The sequence below is a fragment of the Macrobrachium nipponense genome, chromosome 33 (genome assembly GCF_015104395.2).
Source record: "Macrobrachium nipponense isolate FS-2020 chromosome 33, ASM1510439v2, whole genome shotgun sequence".
NCBI classification, from domain to species: domain Eukaryota; kingdom Metazoa; phylum Arthropoda; class Malacostraca; order Decapoda; family Palaemonidae; genus Macrobrachium; species Macrobrachium nipponense.
In genome coordinates this window covers 10,002,676-10,012,159 of record NC_087219.1, presented here as the reverse complement: position 1 = coordinate 10,012,159, position 9,484 = coordinate 10,002,676, and the positions used below count along the sequence as shown (strand labels likewise).

Sequence of the window (9,484 nt, the reverse complement as noted above, 5' to 3'; positions counted from 1 at the left end):
GCACCTAGGACTTTACGACCGAAGGTAGAACACACAAATAGTAGTTTGTCTGGGGTAGCGTGACTTGTTTCTTAAGTGCTGCGATTTGGTGGTTTTTATGGTAATTTGTTAATAACACTCTTTATTTAGCGGCAGTTTAAATTTACCAAATTGTGGATGCTGGGTGCGAATTGATAGTTTTTTTTTTTTTTTTTTTTTTTTTTTTTTTTTTTTTTTTTTGACAAGGAGAGGTGAGGTTAATTTGATAACTTTAACCATAACACTTAACATAAGAAAAAAATTAAATTTAGCAGTAGACTATTAACGAAAATGTAGGACCATAAAACGTGTCTATAGTTTAAATCTTTGGTAATTCTATAGAATAGTTCCGCACGGAATGCAAGGAATGTAACCGCGGATACGACATCCACTAGGGATTGGCCGTCCAATGTACTTCGCCGTGTTTAGTACTGGCCCCTGGGGCTTAATTACAGTCTTCCGAATAAATATTACTTAAAATTCTTGTTCAGGAGGTAAAACTGCATAGAAAAACCGCAACTGTCATAGTCTAGGCCGCCGCGGAATAGTACCCTAGATCTACCAAATCTTTTATTTAATTGTATTAATTTTGAGAATTAGATTTATTTTTCGTCGCTGTTGGGTTCGTCACTGTGATTTTCGATGATATACAATATTTTAATGTTTATTTTACCGTCCCCCGAAAGACCTATTGTATGATCCATCTTGGCCTGGTTACTAGTTACTTTTATTGGAGTGTTAAGATACTTATGTCATATAATATCAGGAAATATGTATAATAAGACAGCTGATTACTATTGATGTATACTAGTTTGCCGCGTAGTTAGGAATGCCACACAATGCACGAAACGTCCTAATAAAGTTTTTGCAATAAAGTTTTTGAGAGAGCGAAAGAAACCTGACGAGAGAGAGAGAGAGCGAAAGTTTCTAATCTATTATCAACTTCAATTCAGTTATGGATACAGCGGCATTAATTTACTATTTAAGAGGCACTTTCATATAGGCCCTGACTAAGTACATTATAGTGTTATGAATCATGTAGCTCTTGTAGACAGGATAATCAAAGGAAATATAGATTTTGCTATATGCTTAAAGTATTTTCAGGTATGGCTCTCTCCTATATGGTCTTATGTTCGTACCTTTCCCAACCAGTCTTATTCTAGATCGAAAGTTAAGGAAAATGACTGTGTTAAAAGTGTTAGTTTTCCCTTTCTGTACCAGTCGTCCTGCCAAGGAAATTCCTTAAGAGAATATCGATAACTGGTATTATATTTCGGTATGAAATATTGCATTGTATTTTACGTACTTTCGTTGAATAACTGAAATAACCGCTGCTTATTTCTAACACGTTGCTTATAATAAGTTATTTTAAAACTTATGTTATCAAGAAAATGACATTCCCTGCCATTTTAGTAGCACTTTTGATGTTCTAAGTACACCGATTCTGATCTACTGGGTAAATTAAAGTTCGTAACTAGGTCATTATTGTCACTCGCAATGGATATGACTGAAGGGAATGCAAGCAAGTCTGATGTTTTGTTTGAAAAATAAAATTATTAATAATATATCTGAACCAGCCGTAGGGGGACTGTTAACAGCAACTTAAAGTTCTTGTTCATTTTTGAACGAGTATTCTAAAAGTTTTATTTTTCTAATAAGTAATAAAGATAGGACAAGTGCCTGCCGTTAAAAAAAATTATCAAGTCGAGGTCAACTACTATTAAACTATCAGGATGGGACAGGAGCCTGCTAAATATTTAAATCTGTAAGTTTAAATTTTTTAAATCTGGTTTTATAACCTCTAAAACAGCCGGTTATCCACGGAAAACTGAAGGGTCGTCATAAGTGCAAAAATATTGACAACATTGAGTAGAAACGTATAATTTTTTTTTATTCATAAACAAAGAATGTGGTGCTTATGTTGCTATGTTGCTTTGATGATAGAGACGAAGTAGAAAAATGGCCCCATTATCACAGGTATTTAGAGGTCATATTTTTGCAGAGATTATAATCCTCTAGTATTAAATCTAGGATAGGTTTCAATTTATAAAGCAGTGTCTATTGGACCAAAATAGTCAAGTTCGTCTATGCTTCTTATAATTTCTAAGTAGAGCAGGAATAGTCTTGACCATATGAGGTAGTTCAGAACAATATATAATTTATGACGTACAGCTATGACAGGTATGTGTTTATCGCATTCATTTTGTCTCAATTTAATATTCGTAATTTGTACATATCTTTTTTTTTATTAAACCTCATATCGGTATAATAGTACCCATTAAGCATTTACTAGACTACTTGTGGTTAATATCGGTTAACTTTGGCTCAGCTTGTTTCGGGAAGCCCAGTTATTGCTAAGATTTCTTGCAACAAAGTTTAGTATAGTTTGTTAAAAAATAGTTTATTTCCATACAAATGTCTCTTAAGCCCCGTACGCACTATGCATCATGATGCTCTTAGTGTTAGATGGATGCGTTGAAAAACTACTTTTTCAACACGAAGCAGCATCACCAACGTGTTGATGGGACAGAGCCATTTCATTACTCAGCTCAGTGATGCACGAACATTCAGAAGGTGAGGATGTCTGCTCGCCACCACCCGCCAAACCCCTTGAGTGGACAAGGACCAACTACATTTTATTGAATTACTGAAGGAACATCAAATGCAAGCATTACAAGATGAGAAACAGGAGTACAAGCTTGGAAACCATAAAATCAGAGTTATCGAGTTTTGTAAACTGTACATTGCGGAATGAAGACATTACTAAAAAGCTTCACACCCTGAAGACACAATTCTACAGGGAAATGTCTGCAATCAAAGCATCACAGAAGATCTCTACACTCCGAAGTTATGGTGTTTTGATGAGCTGCGTTTCTTGTAATGAAATATTTGTGTACTTTCTACCTATATTTGAACCTTACTTTCAAATAATCCTCCCTTAGGACATTATAGCTGGCTTCACAGGTTTCGGGGATCATTAGACCGAGGCTCTATTTTGAAATCCTTGTTGAATATTGGAGGCTTGCATACGATCCTCCAGCTGCAAGAACGAGCTCCTGGTGATATGCTGTCTCGAAAGCTGGTGTCCTGCTTACAAATATATGGTTCAATTTTTTTACAACAATTTATAAAATGCAAGGATTGGCATTCTTGTGTAAGTTTCAAAGTCTGTTGGATTTTCGACTTGTAGCTCCAAAAATATTTTATTGAAGCTTCCCTTCACAGGTCGCCGAGAAAGCCATTGCTTATACCACAAGGTTCTACGTTTCTTCCTCAAAAGTTTATTTTTTGCAGCCAGTACACAGAGCAACTACACCCCACAGTAGTCTCTCCTAGCAAAGTACATCATCGGCAGACATCCTGCCGTTGAAAGCTGAAATGCGAGAACAAGTGAGCAGTGTTGCAGTACAGTTTGGCCGCTATTTATTTTTTTCAACACCATTACTGCATCACGTAGCTGATACATGATGGCATTGTGTGTACCATCCTTTAGCTATAGGGTAGCTCAGTATTTTAAAGGGAATTATGTTAATTCAATTTGCTTAATAATAGCTGTGTTAGCTCGGTATACATATATACATTTTATTTTTATGTAAGCATTATTTAAGAAAAAAAAAGTATCTTACTAGTTTGAAATTGGCTGCCTTCCAAGTAAATAATATTTTCATGGTGCATAGTTTTTTTTTCATAGAAATTAAGTATAAGTTTAATGTCAGCTATTAACAATTCAGTATAGTTTCAGGATATATAATTCTGCTTTTACTCGTCTCGTAACAGTTAGACATCAGTTAGTGGCTCCGAGTTTCGGTATACATAGGTGATTTGGTTTTCTTAATAATTCAACATGTATCTATTTGGCATGCCTCAAGTGCATCAGTGACTGGGCCTGATGCTGCACTGATTCCATTATTAAATTTCTTGGCGTTTTTTTGCTAATTGTATAAAAATTCCTTTTCGGCAAAATATTTTTGTAAACCCTTATTCTAAGGTGCCCTGTCAGAATTTTTATCTATACTTTATTTTTCTAGGCAGTGCCAAAGCTGGAAGTATGCACGAGAGATCAGATTGCGGAGAAAGGTCCCTGTTGACTCAAGATCCAATAGGACAAGCTGAGGAGATGGTGCAGTGATATCAAGAGGGACAGGTTATCAGCTGTTAGAGACAACCCCTTTGTTGTAATGGACGAGTCCATTGTTTTCTTCATGTGGAAGGTTAGTATTATGCAAAGGTGCGCTGTTGTCATTCTTCCATGGAATTTTTTTGAGAGCGAGATTGTAAACCTGCAAACATATGTTGTTAGAATTTTAAAAATAGTAAATTATTGTTGTAAGCATGTATACTATACCTCAGAGTAACATTTGTAGGAGGGTATTGTAGGATGACTTTGGGTGTTTTGGGGTATAATGGTTTGGGGAGGTGGGTGGCTTTTTGTTTGAAATATTAGATTGCTCTAGTATGACAATTTAAGGTATAATTTGGTTTCAACTATTAAATTAGACAGATAACTGTCAAAATACAGTTAAGTATTCACGTACTGTATATATATATAACGAAATATCAGTCTTTTGTGTCTGTAGTAGACTAGGAATCTTTTATCAATTATCTCTGGGAGTTGCTAATTGTTATTCACTGTATAAGAATGAAGTTTATGCAATCTAAAAATGATATAGAATTAATTTTTGATGCTAATAAGATTACAAAACCTTTGGAAATTTTTTGGAAGAATTTAATTCATTATATTAATGTTGTTTATATTTAGTAAAAAAATCATTCACTGGTCCTTTTGTGGCCTTTAATTTTGAATCGTATTTGTCCTGTGATAACATGTTTTGGAAGTTAGTTGCCTTTTAGGCCTGTTCCATAGAAATTATATTTTGGTCAAGTGTCATCGTTGTCATTTCCTATTGCCTTCATCAATTTGCAGTAACAAGGGTCCTCAAAATTCCACTGCTCTGTATTTTACATTTCTTGTGCTTTCACACATCTACAAATCTCCACTTATCTCCAGCCTCCTGCTTATAATAATTCTCATTAAATTACTATAGGCCTGCGCTTCCATGCCTCTATAGTTCCCAAAGGATCTACGGGCTGCTCTATGAGCAAGAGCCCGTGCTGGCATAAGGCCAGCTTAATCAAAAACAACAAATCTCAGAGGATCCCAGCTGACACTGCTTCATACTATTCTCCTCGGGTTGTTTGTCGAACATGGCCAAGCCATTCCCAGCTTCCCCTCACCATTAAGTTAATAACACATGGAACTTTTGTAATCCCCTTTTGTTCTCTCTCTCTCCTGGTACTTATTTGAGACTCATTACTTAGCAAAACATTACTTTTAGTGGGTAAAATTTAGATTTGGGCAGCTCTCTCAGTTATAACTTAAAAGCACATGGAACTTTTGTAATTCCCCTTTTGATATTTCTCACACTCCTGCTATCTGGTCAATAATACTTATTTTAGACTCATTACTTAGCACATCACTACTTTTAGTGGGTAAAATTTGGATTTGGGCAGCGTTCTCAGTTGTAACTTAACAACACATGGAACTTTTGTAATTCCCCTTATGGTATTTATCGCTCTCTTGCTATCTAATCAATAGTATTACTACTTATTGTTGACTCATTACTTAGCAAAACACATTTCTTTAGTGGATAAAATTTGGATTTGAGCAGCGTTCTCAGTTGTAACTTAAAAACACATTGGAACTTTAGTAATTCCGCAATGTTATTTCTCACTCTCCTACTATCTGATCAGTAGTATACTTATTTTAGACTCATTACTTAGCATAACATTACTTTTAGTTAGTCAAATTTGGATCTGAGCATTTTTCTCAGTTGTGCCCACTGCAGTCATATAGTGCAAACTGTGGCGTTTAACTGTTAATGTTACTTTGTTAGACATTTGGTTAGTTGAAACCTTTGAAGTAGTTCCCAGTCTTGGATCTAGGCAATTCATTTGTAAGGTGTATTCACTTGCGAGTTTCATTACATGACTTAAGTGGGATGACGTATAACTTTACTGACAATTTCTTCTACTAATACTTTGCGTTTTTTTTTTCTATCAATAAGCTTGTATTTCTTATTTCATATTTTTGTCAATTTATCCATAATTTCATTCACTAGTTTCCTCCATCTATTTTTTTTTTTTTTGCTTCCTGACATTCTGTTATTAAGTTCATGGTTTTTTAAGCTTTTCCCATAGAAACATTTCAGTATCTCTGGATGGTCAAACTTCTGTTACTCACATAAGCCCAATTGACATTACTATAAAATTCTTCCTACGTTAGTCTTGAGGGCATTTTCAAGCCAAATCAATCTCCCATTCATCATTATCTTTATTTATTGAACTTCTGTAATATCTCATTTTATCATTTCTTGATCCATATCTTGCTAGTTGATCAGTCGTTATAATTGAGATGCATTACTTCACGAGGCATAACTTAGGTTTAGATAGTTGGAAGGTGCAAAGTGTGTTATGCATTTGTTTAGTCAAGAATTTTAGGTTGCTTTTATGCTAAGGTTGGTCAATCTGACTTTAGTATTATTTACATAAAGTTTTCACTATATGAAAGTTTAGTATGATGGGATCGAACTTTCTTGGCAGTCTTCTGCTAATACCTACTGTTTGTTCTATCAATATTATATTCACCTGGTCACATTTTGTTAAGCAGTTGTGTGGTTGGTTACAGTGGAAAGACCTTTTCAATGGATATCATCTTCAAAACTTATTTTTTATATTTTATTTCACGGCTAAATTTTATTAAGGTAGGTATGATTTCAGTGGAATGTGAGACCATATTTTGAGGGTTTAATTCGTTTTGCTCTAAAACTGTAGTTAAATTGTGTTTGTTCAAAACAATACAAGAAGTTCAGACAGGAATTACTCTATAAAACATAACTTTAGAGATATTGAGCATCACTAATCAGTTAACTGACATAAAGTGCATTTTTTCTTTGAATGTGAACTAATATTAATTATATTTTTTATGGTCTATAAAATATTAGGTATCAGAGGTAGGCCTGTAAGGATTGAGGATGCCCAAACAATGCAGTTCATAAACAAACACAACTGTTTCTCTTCATTGTTTCTGAATGTGCTTTATCTCATTAAATGTGGATATTATTTATCTGTGTCCTTCAAGGGTATTGCAAGGAAAATCAGTACGTCCAAGTATGCCTTAGTTCACATTTAATTCAATAGACGTACCTTTCTCAGTATATGTACCCTAAGTGAAACAATACGTTTTCAGATATATGATTTAATTTACCAATTCTATTGAATTTAGATGGCATTTATGAAATTTATCTTAACTTTAGTCTTATTGTTATTTCAAGGTTCATTCTATGGCTCCGGGCACATAAATTGATACGTATGTACGAGAATTGTGAAGAATATTGTATCAGTATCCAGTTATTCTTTCATTTTGAGGGAGAGTTTCCATTTGGAAAAATAATAAGAAGCTGAGAATCATATTTCTCCACAGGGATCAATTTTATATCTGTCATCCTGTATTAAGTTAAGTTTGTACATAAAAGATGGAGGGTGTTGGGTAAGGGTACCACAGTGGAAAAGTCCATTTGATTTATCCAGAGAACTGTCATAGAGAAATCTGGCTTCCTCTACAAAATTAAAAATGGCACTCCATTTAGTATATGTTCCCTAGATTCTGTTGATTTCCACATCTGTGTTGCCAGGGGGGAAAATTCTATATAGAGGTGTTCAGGGTGCTGGATTTTTACTACCTAGTGACCTAACCTAGACGTGCAGTGTATTTTAATGGAAAGTATTAGTCAATGAGGCAAGGGGTTCAATATTAGCCTGCACTTATTGCAGATCCAATACTCATTGCTATCCCCCACCTAATCTTAGATGCATCTAAGTTAAATTGAATCGAGATTTGCAAAACAAAATTTGGAGATTAAGGCTTCCTGTATAATAAGGAAATAATTCTTTGAGTAAATTATTCTTGATTCTATATTGCAGTGTTTAACTAACTATCGTTCTATGGAAATAATTCACATAATGCACCGAGGTTCCTATGTATGTACGAACAACTTTAAAACCTCTTCATCTAAGAAGTTTGAAATGTCTCAAACCATTTTACATACAAGTTTCACCTTAAGTAGGTCTTGCTCACTGAATACGAAAAAGTTCTAGTCAGACTTGAGTTATTGGCGTAAGGAGTATTGGTAATCGCTTGATTTTGTTAAAGTCCAGATTTCAACAATTTGTCTTTCATTGTAGGAAGATTGACGTATTTCAAGAAAGCTTACACCTGTGACTTGGAAGCCTAAATCTACGACCTGGAAGTGACCAGTTCAAGACCTGTTAATGCTAGAAGCTCAGCCAACAAGTGGTTCCTCCTCAACCATTATGCAGCAACGCTCAGATTCCAGTTTTATTACGTTTGAAGAGTTAAATCCATCGTTAACCTCCAGTACTATGCTGAGACTTAGTATGGTGAGTTTTTAAGGAACTGGCTGTAAATCTAATTGTTGAAGGGAGTTCCACAATGATATGAATGTCCAGAAAGTTTTATAAAGACATTAAGCTTTCTCTGGCCAGTGCTATAGAAAGTAGTGTATAAATATATATAATTTTCTGGTCACTGCTTAGTACAGTGGGACTTTCTTCAGCAATTTTTATTTGCAGTGATCTCCTTCAAAACACTTACCGTTTCAACATAGTATTGGAGGGTAATAGTATTGGAGGGTAATAATGGATTTAATCTTCAAAAGAATGTTATGGTGGAATTTCCATCTATCGAAGATGACACTGCACTGACCTCTTGTAAATGTATAAACCACACAGAAATTTTTTTGGGCAGAATAAAACCAGTTTCCCGGACGCTTTTTTATTTAAATTCTTAAAAATAAAATTTACCTTACGAGATATATGTGGTTACATGTTAAACGAAAAAAATAATTTATTATTCCTTGTCAGCATTGCACTGGCTCAAGGAGGGAGTTAGTGTTCTCAGCAGGAGGCACTTAGTCACTAAGCCTGTTTGAGACTAAATCATAGAGTTGTTTTCTAAGCTGACAAGTTGATTAATGAGATTGGGATAAGTCCTTACTGCTTGTACTTGAGCAGATGCATTCCCGTTTTCTCTCACTGCTAAAGAACTAAGTCAATCAAAGAAAACCTAGTTATGGCTAGGGGTGATGGGAGAGGTCAGCCCTGGGATAGAACTTGGTTTAGTTCACCCTTATTCTTTCGTACTATTGAAATGTAAGCTAGACCTAGTCTTGTGAAACATGGCGTGAAACAACGTAGAGTTTTGCTGCTGGAATTCCTTCCCACCGTGCGGCAGAATGACCAGGAACATAGTCCAGTCCTTCTATGAGTAGCACACGAGCAACTATTGGTCTAAACATACTTTTTGAAATAATGGTTTTCCGTTTTCCTTGAAGTTACAGGAACCTTAGGAGTATCTCTTCCATATCTCCTTACCGGAAATGAATCTTGT

At 35.0% G+C, this 9,484-nt stretch overlaps 1 long non-coding RNA gene across 2 annotated transcripts in view; it reads left to right on the top strand.

Annotated features, from left to right (window-relative positions):
* Positions 1 to 8,831, top strand: part of LOC135202674 (uncharacterized) — an 11,813-nt gene extending 2,982 nt beyond the window's left edge. Inside the window, exons 4-5 of one of the 2 annotated variants that reach the window (XR_010311782.1) lie at positions 4,047 to 4,246; positions 8,260 to 8,831. This is a non-coding gene — a long non-coding RNA (uncharacterized LOC135202674). Of the gene's footprint in view, positions 1 to 4,046; positions 4,907 to 8,259 lie in introns of those variants that run through there. The other variant, XR_010311781.1, reaches the window with a different exon arrangement.
* The last annotated feature ends 653 nt before the right edge of the window (positions 8,832 to 9,484 follow it).